The following is a 19395-nucleotide window of genomic DNA, read 5'->3' as shown; positions in this document are numbered from 1 at the left end:
TTTTTTAAAAATCTCAATTGATAACAATGCTGAAGGTGGCAGGAAACAGTAAGAAAAGGAGTAGGGAAGCAAGTAGTAAGGAGATCTCAGTTCATGCTAGACACCAAAAACAAACCAAAAAAAAGGTAATTAAGATTTTCAGAGCAAATAGGAATAAATTTTTAAAAGGTTTTTTCACTGCTAAACAAGTGGAGGAAATACAAGTGTCTACATGTTTAAGTAGGAAAAGTTCTAGAGGGACATGCACCACAGTGAAAAAAACTGAATCCCTGTAGGAAGGTCATAGGGGAGGAGTGAGGAGTTGGTCTGAGGGGCATCAGTTTCATCTGTTAACATGTTCAATTTTACAAGAATGTATTCATGTATTGGTATGATATTTAACTAACATAAATAAATCATGTAATGCACAGCAAGAGTGAAAAATGTCATCATTGCCCAGAGATAATACATTTTGACACAACAATTCATTTCTAGTATTTGCATTTACTCATACATATCTATATAAGATAGAGAGATAAAGACAGAGACATATGGCTAGTTTTCTATGTATTTACATGCAGAGGGGTTTCTTGGGTTCCCCCCACCAAAACCTACACACTCATATTTCCATACCAGTAGATAGTCTTCAACACATTTTTTAAAGATTTATTTATTCATTTATTTGAGAGAGAGAGAGAGAGAGCACAAGCAGGCGGCGCAGAGGGAGAGGGAGAGAGAATCCCAAGCAGACTCCACATGGAGCCCAATGTGGAGCTCATCTTGTGACCCTGAGATCACAACCGAAGCCGAACCCTGAGTCCCACAGTCAACTGACCTTGCCACCCAGGTGCCCCTGAGTAGCATTATTTTTAATAGTTGAGTAATATTCCATATTTTGTATGCATTGCAATTTATTGAACAATGTATTATTGGTGTTTAAGGAACTTTTAATTTTTCACTAATTTAAATCATACCAGAATGAACACCATTGCACATGTATCTATGTGCTTATCTCCCCTGACTAATTGCTAGGATATGCCTCACTGGGTCAAAGAATATACACATTTTTAAGACATTTAATGTTCATTGTAAAACTGTCTTACGGAGTGAAACTATCTTTGTCAAATTTCCTTGAGCGCTGATAATATTTTTTTAATTTTTGCCTATTTTTTATTACTACAAGGTTAATCAATCTTTACATGTATTTATTGTCCACTTACATTTCTAATTTTGGTAACTGTGTGTCTGCTCTCCTTGATCATTTTTCTATTTCTTGTTAGTGTGTAAAAGCTAATAATAAAGGATAGCATTATCATTTGGTATGTATATTTTCAATTATTTTCACAACTTCTTTAATCTTTAGTTTCATTTGTGATGTTATTTGAAAAACAGTTTCTATTTTTATGCCATCTAATACATCTGTCTTTTACCTTATGTTCCCTGCTTTTGGTGTCAGGTTTCTAAAAGGCTGTCCTCACTATTACATCAGCATTTGCCTTTGTTCCTATCCTTTTGTGGTTTCATTTTTGCGAGTGAATCTTTTTTTTTTTTTCCCCATCCCTTACCTACCCCTCCCCCCTCCCCCTCTGCGAGTGAATCTTTAATACACCTGAGACTACCTAGTTTTATGGGAAGGCTCTACCTTTATTCTTTCAAAGGATTAAATGATTGTCCCAATACCATTTCTACTTTCCCCCACTAATTTCCATTTAATTCCACAAAAAATAATACATCCTTACAGTAAAAATCAAACAATCCAGACAAAGCAAAAATTCCCCTTGACCAGACATTCATTCAATCTCCAGCTGCATTCTCTCATCAGAAGAAAACTGTTACTGGGGCGCCTGGGTGGCTCAGTTGATTAAGCAACTGCCTTCGGCTGGGGTCATGATCCTGGAGTCCTGGGGTCGAGTCCTGTGCAGGGCTCCCTGATCAGGAGTCAGCTTCTCCCACTGACCTCTCTCCTCTCATGCGTGCGCGCTCTCTCTCTCTCTCTCTCTCAAATAAATAAATAAATAAATAATATTTTAAAAGAAGAAGAAGAAGAAGAAAACTGTTACTATCAGTTTGATGTGTAGAAATCCAGAGTTTTTTCCATAATAAAAATAGTTAGCACTTAGGAGTGCTTGCCACATGCCAGGCAGTGCTCTGTGCTTCATGTGTCTTAATTTATATAATCATCTCCATAGCCTACAACATATCACAACAACTATCTCCAGCTTACCACTTCACCAAAACAAAAACAAAAAACAGAAACCTGAGACCAGGCTGTCTAACAATGCACCTATATGCACATCAGTAAAAAAAATTCACAGCACTACTTTCTTTTAAAAGGGGTTGGGGATTCCTAACATATAATACATATTAAGCTGCAACCTATTTTTTTCCAAACATCAATATATCCTGGTTGTCTTTCCATATTAATTAATCCATATAAATCGACCTCAAATTTTTAAAAACTGTTACACAGTATAATTTAATCCCAGTTCATTTAACTCTTCTGTCAATGTATATTTTGGTTGTTTCCAGCCTTTCATCATTGACAAGATTTCAATGAACATCTTAAATACAATTCCCTAGACATTTTTATGAGTTTCTTGTTGTTTTTCTTGGTCATGTGGTCTGTGCATTTTTAATGTCAACAGATATTACCAAATTGCCCTTCAAAATATCTGGACCAATTTATATTCAAGCAAAGCATGAGAATATTTGGCTCTCATATTAATCCCACAGGTGATAGTATCAGTCCTTTTTTCAATATAATGGGTGAAAAATAATATCTTCTTGTGCATCGTTTTGGATGTCCCTCATTACTAGTACTCATTACGAGTACATTTTGTACTCTCCATTTCAGTTCCCCTTCTGTGAATTTTCTATTTGTACTTTTTATATTTTTCCTTTTGGTTTAGCGGTTTTTTCCTTATTAATTTGTAAATTTTTACATTCATTTTGGATTTTAATCCTTTGTCTGTTACAAATGTTGCAAATATTTTCTACCAGCATACTTTTTTCATTTGTTTATTATGTCTTTTATCATGTAAGAGCCTTTAATTGTATCTGTATAAACTTGCAATATTTTTCTCCATATATTATGTGCTTTTAAAAAAAGATTTTATTTATTTATTTGACAGACAGATCACAAGTAGGCAGAGAGGCAGGCAGAGAGCGAGAGGAGGAAGGAGGCTCCCCGCTGAGCAGAGAGCCTGATGCAGGGCTCAATCCCAGGACCTTGGGATCATGACCTGAGCAAAAGGCAGAGGCTTTAACCCACTGAGCCACCCAGGTGTCCCTATGTGCTTTTTTTTTTTTTTTTTCCTTTAAAAAAGAGTTTTATTTATTTACTTATTTTTTAAAGTTTATTATTTTTTTATTTTTTATTTTTTATTTATTTTTTTTTTGGATCTTGAATATAGAATTTTAATTATTTTTCTTTCTTTTTTCACATAAATCAATGTTGTGATCTTATCCTCTGTCAAAATATAGGTACTCATATTTGTATATTCTAAATATTTGGTAGCACATATTATGAAGATGAACAATGAAAGTTACTTTTAAAGGATCCTCCTCCTACTGTTCTATGTAGCTACTAAATAAATGGAGTATTTGTGTTGACATGACTCTTGATAAACATATATTTTTATCCCCAGGGGTAAACCTGTTGATTCACAGACCTATGTGCTTTTTTTTTTCATTTCAGTACATTTCTATATTTTGTTTTTGTATAACCTTTAACTCTTTAATATATCTAGAATTTATTTCAGTGGGTAAGGTAACATTAAATATATAATTTTATTTTTTCCAAGTAGTATCTAGTTTTTTTCACACAATTGATCAAATAGTCTGTCTTTCCCCTCACTATTATAAAATGCAAATTTTTCCACAAATGAATACCCATATATACAGGGATCTGCTGTTGGACTCTTATTCCACTGTTCTAGTTAAATATTTGGCACTGATCTCATTGCATTTTTTAAAAAAGATTTTATTTATTTGAGAAAGAAGGTGCAAGCAGGGGAAGGGCAAAGAGAGAGGAGGAAGCAGACTCCCCACTTAGCAGGGAGCCCAACACGGGACTCAATCCCAGGACCCTGGGATGGTGACCTGAGCTGAAGGCAGATACTTAACTGACTGAGCAACCCAGGTGCCACAGATCTCGTTACATTTTAATTAGTATAGCTTTACAGTGTGTCTTGATATTTAATAAGGCAAGTACACCTATTGTGTTTTTTTTTTATATTGGCTTCTCTCACACACTTAGTCTTTCAAATGAATTCTGTAATTGACAAGTTTCATAAAAATGTTGGGCACTGAATTTATATAGATTAATTTGGGGACAATATATGCCTTTACAATATTAAGCATCCTCACCAAAAAAATAATATACATATTTCTATTTATTCTGTTCCATTATTCACTTTAAAAATCTGATGTTTATTTCTATATTTTATAGTTCTATAGTTTTCATTGCTATGAGAATTGGGTAATTTTTTCTATTACTCTGTTATACGAGTGTAGAAAAGCAATTGGTTTTTACATGTTTATTTATTTTTTTAAAAGATTTTATTTATTTATTTGACAGGCAGAGATCACAAGCAGGCAGAGAGGCAGGCAGAGAGAGAGGAGGAAGCAGGCTCCCTGCTGAGCAGAGAGCCTGATGCGGGGCTCAATCCCAGGACCCTGAGACCATGACCTGAGCCGAAGGCAGAGGCTTTAACCCACTGAGCCACCCAGGCGCCCCTTTACATGTTTATTTTATATTAGGTCACTTTGTAGTACTTTCTTATTAGTGCTAATGGTTTCTCAACTGATTATCTTGTGCTTCCTATGGAACTTGATGGCAAACAAAACAAAACAAAACAAAACAAAAAAGCAATACTATCTCTTCCCTTCCAATATTCACATGTTTTTAAATATTTTTCTTATTATATAGCATTGGCTAGGACCTCCAATACAATATTAAATACGGAAATGTTTTTCTTATGTTTCAAACAGAAATATTTCTGATGATTTCACCACTGCTATAGATTTGCAGAAAATATCTTTACCTTGATAATGGAAGATCTCTTCCACTTCTCATGTACAGGAATATTGGGAGATGGATGCTCGTTTATCATAAAAGAATTTTTTAAATACATTGACTTCTGTTAGGATTTTAATATCAAAAATACACTAAGTTTATAGAATTAGTTGAGTATCTTCCCAATTTATAACATAAGAATTATCTATTTCCTGAACATATGGTAGAACTAAACAGTAAAATCCTCTGCATTTGATGTTCTCTGTTAAAAGAGTATATCTTTAACTAGCTTTCAAATCTTTTCAATAGAAATTAGCATACTTAGATTTCTCTATGACTTCTCAAGCTAATGTTGGTAATTTATTTTTTTTATAAAATCACGCATTTCATCTACTTTTCCGAAGTTATTAATATAAAGTATCTTATAAAATTTAATTCCCTGTATCCATAATTAAATGTCCTTATCTCATTCATAATGCTGTTTATTTATACTCTTTTTTCTTAATAGAATTTGAAGGAGATTTTATTGATCAATACTAATGGCTTTTTGTTCTTGTTTATTCTTTTAGTGTCAGTTTTTATCTTTATTATTTCCTTCTACTTTCCAGGGATTTGATATCTTTTTTTGTTCTTTTTTTAGGATTCTGAATATTATGCTTGGTCCATTTGATTTCCATTTCCCTCACTTTCTAATTTATGCATTTAAGTTCATAAATTTTCCTCTGATGGCTGCTTTGGCCACAATTCACAGGTTTTAATACTTAATGCTCCATTGCTTATATCTAAATAGTTGGTAATTTCCACTTTTTATTTCCTTATTAACATAGGACTTTTTATAAGTGTTCTTATATTTATGAGTATAGAGAATTATTTCATCTCCCCCTTCGTTGTTATTTTCTCATTTGGTCAGAAAATAAAGCCTATAAGACCTCTATCTTGTATAATTTGCTGAGATTTCCTTTGTCATCTTGTAATAAATTTGAGTGGTTTCTGTAAGTTTATGAGTACTAGGTGTTCATTCTGTCATCTAAAATTCTGTGTGCCATTATTTTTGTTTCCTTGAAATAATCACCTCTTTTGAAAGTGTGAAATTTGTCCTACTTTAATTGCAAATTTGTCACTTTATCTTTGTACTTCTTTTTGTTTTTGTTTTATATTTTCCAATGCTACATTTTTAAGGGCACAACTGTTACATCATCTTGGTAGATTTTTTTTTAATAATATGAATTCCTCTGTGCACTCTTTAATGTATCCCCTCTGACTTAAAATGACACATGAATCACATGAATCACATCACAAATTTTAACACAGATAGGCTTATTTCTTGACTCACTGTTTCTCCCCATTTATTTAACTTACTGTTTTGGAGCCATTATCACACTTTTGTACACTGTGGCTTTATAAATCAATTTGCTATCAGGTAGATAAATATTGGTTGCTCTAGCATATTAATTCATCCATATTAACTTTAGATGTATTTTGTAAAATTCCCAAGAAATGTAATTTAAAATTTGTTCTAGAATAGAACTATTTATAAATCAATTTGGGGAGAGCCCTGTATTTAAGTCTTTTTACATAAACCTCCGAAAATTATTATTTCTTTCATATGTGTCTAGTTTACTTAAGTTGTGTGGGTTCTTTTAGATAATTTCATTTTGTATTATCTGTTTAGAGTATTTTTCTTTCCCTTTTATCTCTGTTCTTACTGGTTTATTATATAGAACATCTATTGATTTCTATGCATCTGTTTTATACTTAGACATCTTAATGAACTCCTTTATATGGTATAAGAATATTTTAGAAAATGTTCCTGGGGTTTTTTCATACCATCATAAAATAGCAATAATTTTATTTGACCATTCCAATATTTATGTCACAATTATTTTTATTACTTTAATTATAATAACTAATTATTTGACTTTGTTTTGTTACTATCACAAGAATTTCTCCAAGTTTTCCATTTTAAGTATGGTATAGGCTGTAGTTTTCAGACAGATTATTTTTATCCATGTAAACAAGGACTTCTCAGTCTTGGCACTCTTGATATTTTGAGCTATGTTATTCTTTGTTGAGGGGGAGGGGCTGTCCTGTGCATTGTAAGATGTTTAATGGCATCCTGACTTATACCCACTAGATACTAACAGTGCTACTGCCCATACCATGATAATCAAAAATGAATTGAGACATTGTTAAACACCTCCTGAGTGGCAAATTATCCCTGCTAAAAACCACTAATGTCATGAATTACCTGTATACTTCCATTTTAATCAAAATTTTGGCAGGATTGGATGTTAAACTTCAGCAAATATCTCTCTGGCATATGATTATACATTTTTTCCACTGACCTACAGTTGTGATAAATTTTTCATTAGATATATCCTAATTTGGTACCATCCTTATAATGCTGAAATAAAGTCTTATATTATTTTTTAATATAAGTTTAGTGTTCTTCTTTCTCAAGATTTCTTTGGCTATTTGGGGTCCTTTGTGGTTGTGTATGAATTTTATTTTTTATAATTTTTTTATTTTTTATAAACATATATCTTTATCCCCAGGGGTACAGGTCTGTGAATCACCAGGTTTACACACTTCACAGCACTCACCAAAGCACATACCCTCCGGTTGTGTATGAATTTTACAATTGTTTTTCTATTTCCGTAAAAAAGGTCATTGAAATTTTTATAGAGATTGCATTGAATCTATAGATGGCTTTGAATAGTACAGACATTTTAATGATATTAATTCTTCCAACCCATGAACACAAGATGTCTTCCCATTTATTTGTGTCTGCCATAATTTCTTTCACAATATTTTAGTTTTCAGTGTATGTCTTTCACCTCCTTAGTTTATTTCTAAATATTTTATCCTTTTGATGTTACTGTAAAAGAAAGTGTCTTCTTAATTTCCTTTTTAGATAGTTCATTTTTAGTGTATAATATTACAACTAAACTTACTTGGTTTTTAATAGATTAATAATATACATTATGCATTTTGATGCATTTGTTTATTAGTTCTAACAGTTTTTTGTGGAGTTTTTAGTGTGTTCTATATATATGATGATGTCATCTGAATACAGGAATAATTTTAGTTCTTCTTTTCTGATTTAGATACCTTTTATTTATTTTTCTTGCCTAATTGCTCTGGCTAGGATTTCCAGTAATATGTTCAATAGAGGTGAAAAGAGTAGAGATCCTTCTCTTGTTCCTGATCTTACAAGAAAAGTTTCCAGTTTTTCATTAAGTGTGATGTTAGTTATAGCCTTGTTTTATATAGCTTTTATTACATTGAAGTACATTACTACCATCCCGAAATTTTTAGACTTTTTTTTTATCATGAAAAGGTAATAAATTTGGTCAAATGCTTTTTCTGCATCTATTGAAATGATATAATTTTTTTCCTTCTATTAATGTGGCCTATCACTGACTTCCTTATGTTGAACCATCGTACTTTCCAGAGATAAATCTTATTTGATCATGGCATGTGATCCTTTTACTGTGTTATTGGATTGGGTTTGCTAGAATTTTGTTGAGAAATTTTGCATCTATTTCATCATGGATATTTGCCTGTAATACTGGAAGAATCACACCTCCTGATTTCAAAACATACTACAAAGCTACAGTAAGTAAAACAGTATGATACTGACATTAAAACAGATATATAGACCAATGAAACAAAATAGAAAGCCCAGAAATAAACTCACACATATACAATCAACTGATCTTTGATAAAGGTGCCAAGAATATAAAATGGGGAAAGAACAATCTCTTCAAAAATAGTGCTGTGAAAATTAGATGCCCACATGCACAAGAATGAAATGTGACCCCTTTCTTCCATCACATACAAAAATCAGCTCAAAATGGTTTAAAGACAAACATAAGATTTGAAACTGCAAAACTCCCTGAGAAAAACATAGGGGGAAAGTTTCTTGACATTGGTCTTTGCAATGATTTGTGGATTTGAAACCAAAAGCACAGGAACCAAAATAAAAAACAGACAACTGTGACTACATCAAATTAAAAAGCTTCTGCACAGCAAAAGGACACAATCAACAAGGTGAAAAGGTGACCAACAGAATAGGTGAAAAAATTGCAAGCCATCTATCTAGTAAGAGTTTAATATCTTAAATAGGTAAGAATCTACTACAACTCAATAGCAAAACAAAAAACCAAAACAAATAAATGAAAAATGGACAAAGAAGTTGAATAAACATTTCTTCAAAGAAGAAATAAAAATGGTATCAGGTATAAGAAGAGGCACTAGACATTGCTAATCACCAAAGGAATGAGGATCAATACCACAATAACATTTCACCACACACTTCTTAGGATGGCTATTATCAGAAGAAGAGGGAGGGGGAGAAGAGAGAAAGAAAAGGCAGAGAAGGAGAAGGAGGAGAAGAAGGAGAAGAGGGAGAAGAGGGAGGGAAAGTTGGAGGGGAAGGAGAACAAGAAAATATGTTGGCAAGGATGTGAAGAAATTGAAAATATTTTACACTATTTGTAGGAATGTAGAATGGTGTAGCCATTATGGAAAACAGTATGGAGGGACCTCAAAAAATTAAAAATTGAACTACCATATGATCCCATTTCTGGGTGTATGTCCAAATGAATTGAAATACAGATCTTGAAGACATATTTACACAGTTCACTGCAGCATTATTCACAACAGCCAAGATGTGGAAACAACCCAACTGTTCACCAACAAATGAATGGATAAAGAAAATATACGTATAAGAGATATTATTCACCATTTAAAAAGAGAAATCATGGGGAGAGGCACAAAATGGCAGTGGAGTAGGAGACCAAAATATCAGGTCCCAGGAGTTCAGCCAGATAGTTATGAAACCATTCTGAACACCTACAAACTCAAAAGGAAATCGAAGAATAGCAGCAATTCTAGTAATAGAAAATCAACCACTTTCCAGAAGGTAGGACTTACAGAGAAGTGAAACCGAGGCAATACACAGGAAGATAGACCACGGTGGGGAGGGGCCAGCTCCCAGCAACTGGTAGAGCAGCAGAGCACAAAATCAGGATTATAGAAATCCACTCCACGGAGGTATGTTGTTACAGAGGCTAAGTGGGAAGTGCAGCCCTTGCAGGGACACTGTGGTCTCAGGACCCACTGAGTCACAGGAAGAACAGGGTATCTGAGTGTGGCAGACCTCACAGGTACCAGAGCAGAGAAGCCAGAGGCAGAGACAAGGCCAAGGAATGCGCTCTCAGCTTGGGATTACCTTAAACCCTGATCCAAGGCAGAGTTGGGCCACTGTTCTTTGGGAAGGGACCCAACAAGCAGCAGATCCAGGAAGACTCACCTTCTTCCTCCAGGGAGGAGCAGAGTGGGAGCGTGTGGCAGGAATCTGCTAGGTTTGGAGACTCCAAACAGGGCCATGCACCAGAGACAGAAACGCTTGGTCACAGGCCAGATAAGTTCAGACCGTGGCTGGAGACAACGAGACGGGAGGGATTGACGGCTTTTCTCTGAGGGCACATTGAGGAGTGGAGCTTCGAGTTCTTGGCTCCTCCTGGCTGGAAACTGCCAGGCCGCCATCTTCATTCCCATTCTCCAAAGCTCTATGGAAAACATTCAGGGAACAAAAGCTCCCAAGACCAAAACTGAGCAGATTACTTAGCCTGATCCCTGGAAAAGGCACTGCAATTCTGCCTTGGGCAAATACATTTCAGAATCACAGCAACAGGCCCTTCACCCGGAAGATCAGTAAGAACATACAACCAAGACCAAGCTCACCAATCAATGAGAACTGTGGAGCTCCAGAGCTAGGTTAAAGCAACACATACAATTCATAGCTTTTTCCCCAAGATATTTCAGTCTTTCTTATCTTATCAATACTTTTTGGAAAAATCTTTTTTAATTTTCATGTTATATTCATATTTTATCCCTTCATTCTATTTAACCTTATTTTTTATATACATTTGGGTTTTGTTTTTTTCCTTACAATTTTGGGATATAATTTCTTCTAATAGATCAAAATATACAATAAATCTAGCACATGGCTTTGGTTTAATCTCCAGTCTGATTTCATTCTTCCCCATATATATATATACATAACACACACACATATATATGTGTATATATTTATTGTATCATATATTATTATATGTTATATTATAAAATCATATACTATATAATGTTATAATATACAATATTACATATTGTATATTATTTTATATATACACATATATATATACATGTGTAGGTATAAATATAGATGTATTTTCCCCCTTTCTTCTTCCCCCGATTTTGGGTTCTCTTCTGATTTGGTTAGTGTATATTTTTCTGGGGTTGTTGCTACCCTTTTAGTATTTTGTTCTCTCATTCATCTATTCTTATTGGAATAAAATGACAAGGCAGGAAAACTCACTGCAAAAACAACAACAACAACAACAACCACCACCAAGAGGCAGTACTGATGGCTAGGGACATTAGTAAGATGTCAGAACTAGAGTTCAGAATGATGATTATCAAGGTGTTAGCTGGGCTTGAAAAAAGCATGGAATATACTAGAGAATCCCTTTATGGAAAAATAAAAGAACTAAAATCTAACCAAGTTGAAAACAAAAAAGATATTGATGACATGAAATAAAAAATAGAGGTGCTTACTGCTAGGATAAATGAATCAGAAGAAAGACTTAGTGATATAGAAGACCAAGTGATGGAGAATAAAGAAGCTGAGGAAAAAGCAAGATAAATAATTACTGGACCATGAGGGGAGAATTCGAGAGAAGTGATACTATAAGACAAAACAATATTAGAATAATTGGGATCCCAGAAGAAAAAAGAGGGGGACAGATGGTATATTGGAGCAAATTATAGCAGAGAATTTCCCTAATTTGGGGAAGGGAACAAGTAACAAAATCCAGGAGACACAGAGAGTCCCCCCACAAAATCAATAAAAATAGGTCATCTAATAGTAAAACTTACAAGTCTCAGTGACAAAGAGAAAATCCTAAAAGCAGCTCGGGACAAGAGGTCTGTAACCCAGAGTATTAAATTAGAAAAATATGCATCCAAGAATATTATATCCAGCTAAGCTACCATTGAAAAAAAAAAGAGAGATAAAAAGCTTCCAGGACAAACAGAAACTAAAAGAATTTGTGAACACCGAACCAACCCTACAAGAAATATTAAAAGGGGTCCTCTAAGCAAAAAGAGAGCCTAGAAGTAACAGAACAGAAAGGTTCAGAGTCAATATACAGTCACAGTCACCTTACAGACAATACAATGGCACTAAATTCATATCCTTCAAAAGTTACCCTGAATTTAAATGGGCTAAATGACCCAATCAAAAGATCTAGGACATCTGAATGGATTAAAAAAACAAGACCCATCAATATGCTGTCTGCAAGAAACTCATTTTAGACTAAAAGACACCTCCATTTAAAGTGAGGGGGTGGAAAACAATTTACCATACTAATGGACATCAAAAGAAAGCTGGGGTGGTAATCCTTATACTACATCAATTAGATTTTAAGCCAAAGACTATAATAAGAAATGAGGAAGGACATATACTTAAATGGTCTGTCCAACAAGATCTAACAATTTTAAATACCTATGTCCCTAACATGGGATCAACCAATTATATAAGCCAATTAATAACAAAATCAAAGAAACACATTGACAATAATACAATAATAGTATGGGACTTTAACACCCCCTCACTTAAATGGACAGATCATTTAAGCAAAAGATCAACAAGGAAATAAAGGCTTTAAATGACACACTGGACCAGATGGACATCACAGATCTATTCAGAACATCCAACCCAAAGCAACAGAACACACATTTTTCTCTAGTGCACATGGGACATTCTCCAGAACAGATCACATCCTGGGTCACAACTCAGGTCTCAACCAGTACCAAAAAACTGGGATCATTCCCTGCATATTTTCAGACCACAGTGATTTGAAACCAGAACTCAATCACAAGAGGAAAGTTGGAAAGAACTCAAATACTTGAGAGGCTAAAGAGCATCCTACTAAAGAATGAATGGGTCAACCAGGAAATTAAAGAAGAATTTTAAAAATTCATGAAACATGAAAATGAAAACAGCTGTTCAAAGTCTTTGGGATACAGCAAAGGCAGTCCTGGGAAGAAAGTATATAGCAGTACAAGCCTGTCTCAAGAAACAAGAAAGGTCTCAAATACAGAATCTAACCCTACACCTAAAGGAGCTGGAGAAAGAACAGCAAAGAAAGCCTAAACCCAGCAGAAGAAGAGAAATAATAAAGATCAGAGCAAAAATCAATGAAACAGAAACCAAAAGAACCATAGAAAAGATCAACAAAACTAGGCACTGGTTCTTTGAAAGAATTAATAAGATTGATAAACCCCCAACCAGACTTAACCAGAAAGAAAAGAGGACCCAAATTAATAAAATCATGAATGAAAGAGAAGAAATCACAACCAACACCAAAGAAATACAACCAATTATAAGAACATATTATGAGCAACTATACACCAGCAAATTTGACAATCTGGAAGAAATGGATGTATTCCTAGAGACCTATAAACTACAAAACTGAAACAGGAAGAAATAGAAAACCTTAACAGACCCATAACCACTAAGGAGATTGAAGCAGTCATCAAAAATCTCCCAACAAGAGCCCAGGCCCAGACAGCTTTCCAGGGGAATTCTACCAAACATTTAAAGAAGAACTAACCTATTCTCCTGAAACTGTTCCCAAAAAATAGAAATAGAAGGAAAACTTCTAAACTCATTTTATGAGGCCAGCATTACTTTGATCCCCAAACCAGGCAAAGACCCCAACAAAAAAAATTACAGACCAATATCCCCGATCAACATGGATACAAAAATTCTTAGCAAAATACCAGCCAAAAGGATCCAACAGTACATTAAAAGGATGATTCACCATGACCAAGTAGAATTTATTCCTGAGCTGCAAGGTTGGTTCAATATCTGCAAATCAACCAATGTGATACAATACATTAATAAAAAAAAAAACAAGAACCATATAATACTCCCAATAGATGCTAAAAAAGCATTTGACAAAGTATAGCATTCTTTCTTGATCAAAACTCTTCACAGTGTAGGGATAGAGAGCACATACCTCAATATCATCAAAGCCATCTATGAAAAACCACAGTGAATACCATTCTCAATGGGGAAAAACTAAGAGCTTTTCCCCTAAAGTCAGGAACACGGCAGGGATATCCAATATCACACTGCTATTCAAAATAGTACCAGAAGTCCTAGGCTCATCAATCAGACAACAAAAAGAAATAAAAGGCATCTGAATCAGCAAAGAAGTCAAACTCTCACTTGTTGCAGATGATATGACACTTTATGTGGAAAACCCAAAAGACCCCACTCCAAAACTGCTAGAACTCATATAGGAATTCAGGAAAGTGGCAGGATATAAAATCAACACACAGAAATCAGTTGCGTTTCTATATACCAACAGTGAGACAGAAGAAAGAGAGATTAAGGAGTTGATCCCATTGACAATTGCACCCAAAAACTGTAAGATACCTAGGAATAAACCTAATCAAAGAGGCAAAGAACCTGTACTCAGAAAACTATAAAGTACTCATGAAAGAAATGGAGGAAGACAGAAAGAAAAGGAAAAACATTCCACTGGAAGAACAATGGATTAGAAGAACAAATATTGTGAAAATGTCTATGCTACCTAAAGAAATCTACACATTTAACGCAATCCCTATCAAAATGCCATCAATTTTTTTCAAAGAAATGGAACAAATAATCCTAAAATTTATATGGAATCAGAAAAGACCCCAAATAGCCAGAGGAATGTTGAGAAAGAAAACCAAAGTTGGTGGCATCACAATTCCAGACTACAAGCTCTATTACAAAGCTGTCATCATCAAGACAGTATGGTACTGACACAAAAACAGACACATAGATCAATGGAACAGAACAGAGAACCCGGAAATGGACCCTCAACTCTGTGGTCAACTAGTGTTTGACAAAGCAGAAAAGAATGTCCAATGGAAAAAAGACAGTCTCTTCAACAAATGGTGTTGGGAAAATGGGACAACCACATACAGAACAGTGAAACTGGACCATTTCCTTATACCACACACAGAAATAGATTCAAAATGGGTGAAAGACCTCAATGTGAGACAGGAACCCATCAAAATCCTTGAGGAAAACACAGGCAATAACCTCTTTAACCTCAGCTGCAGCAACTTCTTCCTGGAAACACTGCCAAAGGCAAGGGAAGCAAGGGCAAAACTGAACTCTTGGGACTTCAAGATCAAAAGTTTTTGCACAGCAAAGGAAACAGTCAACAAAACCAAAAGACAACTAACAGAATGGGAGGAGATATTTGCAAATGACATATCAGATAAAGGGCTAGTATCCAAAATCTATAAAGAATTTATCAAACTCAACACCCAAAAAACAAATAATCCAATCCAGAAATGGGCAGAAGATATGAACAGACATTTCTGCAAAGAAGACATCCAAATGGTCAACAGACACATGAAAAAGTGCTCAACATCACTTGGCATCAGAGAAATATAAATCAAAACCACAATGAGATACCACCTCATACCACTCAAAATGGCTAAAACTAACAAGTCAGGAAACAACAGATTTGGCGAGGATGTGGAGAAAGGGGAACCCTCCTACACTATTGGTGGGAATGCAAGCTGGTTCAGCCATTCTGGAAAACAGTATGCAGGTTCCTCAGAAAGTTGAAAATAGAGCTACCCTATGACCCCGCCCTACTGGGTATTTACCCTAATGATACAAACGTAGTGATCCGAAGGGGCATGTGCACCCAAATGTTTATAGCAGCAATGTCCACAATAGCCAAACTATGGAAAGAACCTAGATGTCCATCAACAAATGAATGGATAAAGAAGATGTGGCATATATGTGTGTGTGTTATATTACTTGGCATACTATGCAGCCATCAAAAGAAATGACATCTTGCCATTTGCAATGTGGATAGAACTAGAGGGAATTATGCTAAGTGAAGTAAGTCAATCAGAGAATGACAATTATTATATGATCTCTCTGATATTAGGAATTGGAGAGGCAAGGTAGGGGTCATGGGTGTTGTAGGGGTAGAGAGGGAAAAAATGAAACAAGATGGGATCAGGAAGAAGACAAACTATAAGAGACTCTTAATCTCATGAAACAAACTGAGGGTTGTGGGGGGTGGTGAGGAAGGGATAGGGTGGCTGGGTTATGGACACTGGGGAGGGTAATTGCTATGGTGAATGCTGTGAATTGTGTAAGCCTGATGATTCACAGACCTGTACCCTGGGGTAAATAATACATTATATGTTAATAAAAATTATTTTTTAAAAACTCAAAAACTGGTTTGGTACAAGGGGAAAAGTTACTTGGAAATATGTTTCTTAAAACTTATGGAATCATATTTTGCATAATCCAAAATTCTACTGAGTTCACTATTTGTAGGGCTACTGACAAAGCATTTTTTTAAGATGGAAGAGTAATTTAAACTTTTCATTAAAAGCCTTTTCAATCTCAAAAAGAGAGAGAGAGGGGGAAATCTTGCCATTTTTGACAACAGGGATGAATGCAGAGGATATTATAAGTGAAATATGCCAGTCACAGGAGGATAAACACTACAAGATTCTACTTAGATGAGGTATCTAAAATTGTCAACTGCATAGAAGCAGAAAATGTAAGGATGTGTGCCAGAGGCTGAGAGGACGAGGAAATGGGGAACTGTCATTCAACTGGTATAAAATTTCAGTTATACAAGATGAGCAAGTTCTAGAGATCTGCTATACAACAGAGTATTTATGGTTAACAACACTATATTGCATATTTTAAAATACATTAAGAGGACAGATGTCATGTTAAGTGTTTTTACCACCAAATACACACACACACACACACACACACACACACACACACGAAAGAACATTAGGAAATGTTTGGAGGTGATGGATATATTTAGTCCTTTGACTGTAGTGACAGAATGACAGTATCACGGGTATATGCATATGTCTAATCACACTGAGATGTATATATTACAGGCATGAGATTTTCTGCATCTCAATTATACCTCAATAAAGCTTAGATATAGATGTAGTAAGACATAGATATACATACAAAGGGTTTTTTTTTTAATTTTTATTTTTTATTTCTTTTCAGTGTTCCAAAATTCATTGTTTATGCACCCCACCCAGTGCTCCATGCAATACATGCAGATTTTTACATTTATGTTTACAAGGGAGGTTGACCTGTAGGCTTTGTTTACTACTTTTATTAGGTTCACTGTAAAATTATGCTTGCTTTATACAGTGAATTGGGAAGCTTTCCATCTATAATTATTGCATGATCATCCTCTTCCCCTTAAGAGATTTAAATAAATTTCCTATTCAAGCATCTGTTTTAACACTTTTTTCACTTCCTTCCTTTGTTATTCAACTATTCTACCATTAAAATTCATCACATAAAATTTCCTAGAAAATCATCCATTTCAACACATCTATGTTAATATATACTATATTTTCTACCATCTTTTAACTTTTTGGAATATATGAATATTTCTCTTTTATTTCTAATGCTATCACATGTGTTTTTTCACTCTGTTTCACTTGAATAACTTCTCAAATGTCTTTCTCCCACTCTTATTCTTTGAAAAACCTTCTGCTTTGTCTTTATCAATATCTTTCCAGGTGTATCTTGTTGTTGTCCTTCTAATTTATTGTGAGTTGGATGCTTAATTCATGTATTTTTATTCTATGTTAATGATTTGGTATTTAAGGCTATATATTTTCCTCTTAGTGTAGCTTTGACCAAAACCACAAATTCCAATTGATGGTATTATCATTGTCCTTATTTCCTAATGGCCCCTCAGTATTGCTTTGATTTCCTCTTTGAATTAGAAGTTATTTCAGAGAGGTTTTAATAATTTTCTTAAATTAAAATAATTAAGATTTTCAATGATGCTTTTTGTTCCTTTTGTAAGATAGAGTTACCGAGAATTGTTAGATTCTCTCTTTCTAGCCAATATATGTTTTATGAGTACTTCATGGGCTCTGATATAATCTCTCATTTTAAGAAACATCTCAATTTAAGAAACAATTTTATTATTTGAAACCACCTCAAGCCATGGAATCTTTGCCTACAAAATCTGCCAAATACCAAAAAAGACGTCTTAAAGTTTTCTAGTACAACCGTGGATCTTTCTACTTCTTCTCCTGATAATTTGCTTACCATATTTCACCCGAATGTCACTTGGCATGTTAGCATCCATGACTAGTTCAGTCTATGAGACTGTGAGCCCAGTGAAGACAAGGAATCCTATCTGCCTTGCTTAACATTGAATCACCAGCTCTGGCTCAGTATTTATTGACTAAATCTAAGAAAAGAATTTACAAGTGACAGCATCATTCATCATTCATGATGAATAGTATACATCATTCATCCAAAAAAAAAAATAGTTCCTCTGCTGTAACTAACATTTTTGGCTTCAATTCTATTTTGTCTGATGCCAGTATTCTGTCCCCACATTTTCTTACTTCATTTTGCATGATCTTGTTTATCTTATTTTAGCTTTTATTTCCCCCCTTGGCTTTTTTGTTTCCGTTCCTGTCCTATCCTTGATCTCTAAAATCTATTTTATTTGTGATAGTATTCATTAAGCCCTGATCCAGTTTAGAATTCAAGTACTAAGTGGTTTTAAGTGCTTCAAAAGTAATCTTTAACCTCTATGTTTAACTCCCGCATTTTCCTAATTTTTTTTAAAGGAATGAAGGTTTTTTTTTGGTTTTTTTTTTTGTTTTTTAAGATTTTTTATTTATTTATTTGACAGAGAGAGATCACAAGTAGGCATAGAGAGAGGGGGAAGCAGGCTCCCCTCTGAGCAGAGAGCCCGATGTGGGACTCGATCCCAGGACCTTGAGATCATGACCTGAGCCGAAGGCAGCGGCCCACCCCACTGAGCCACCCAGGCGCCCTTAATTTTTAAAGAGGGAAGGGAAATTGTGTCTCTGGGTTCTCCTTTTTAACACACTGTAGTTAGCACATTTTTCTTCTTTTCCTCTAGACCCCATGAGATTGTTTCTTCCCCAAATGCTCCTTAGACCACTGCTACATGAACTGAGATTTTCTATTTGGATTATTAATTTTTGCATTACATATATATTTGAAAATATCACTTATCTTCAAGTTATTTTTTAACATTTGAATTAGGTTTTTCAAACATGGTCTCAATTATTTAGACTAGCATTTGTTAAATCATAAATTATACCTTGAAGTTTGTGCTGCCCTTCCTAGGCGAAGAGCTCGGCCTTCTTCCTCCCGCGCAGACAATCCTTGACCATGGGCCATTCTGGGTCCTAGGAGAAAGATAGAATTCCCCCAGGTAGTTCCAGTTCCCCACTCAGGTCAAAAGTTTCCAGAGCCA

General features: G+C 34.7%; 1 long non-coding RNA gene across 1 annotated transcript in view; it reads right to left on the bottom strand.

Annotated features, from left to right (window-relative positions):
* The window catches only part of LOC132004853 (uncharacterized), a 44148-nt gene extending 24834 nt beyond the window's left edge, over positions 1-19314 (bottom strand). The window contains exon 1 of the long non-coding RNA XR_009400665.1: positions 19240-19314. This is a non-coding gene — a long non-coding RNA (uncharacterized LOC132004853). The remainder of the gene's footprint in view (positions 1-19239) is intronic.
* Positions 19315-19395: the final 81 nt, after the last annotated feature.

The sequence above is a fragment of the Mustela nigripes genome, chromosome 17, assembly GCF_022355385.1.
Source record: "Mustela nigripes isolate SB6536 chromosome 17, MUSNIG.SB6536, whole genome shotgun sequence".
Lineage (NCBI taxonomy): Eukaryota > Metazoa > Chordata > Mammalia > Carnivora > Mustelidae > Mustela > Mustela nigripes.
This window is presented reverse-complemented; position numbering and strand designations above follow the sequence as displayed.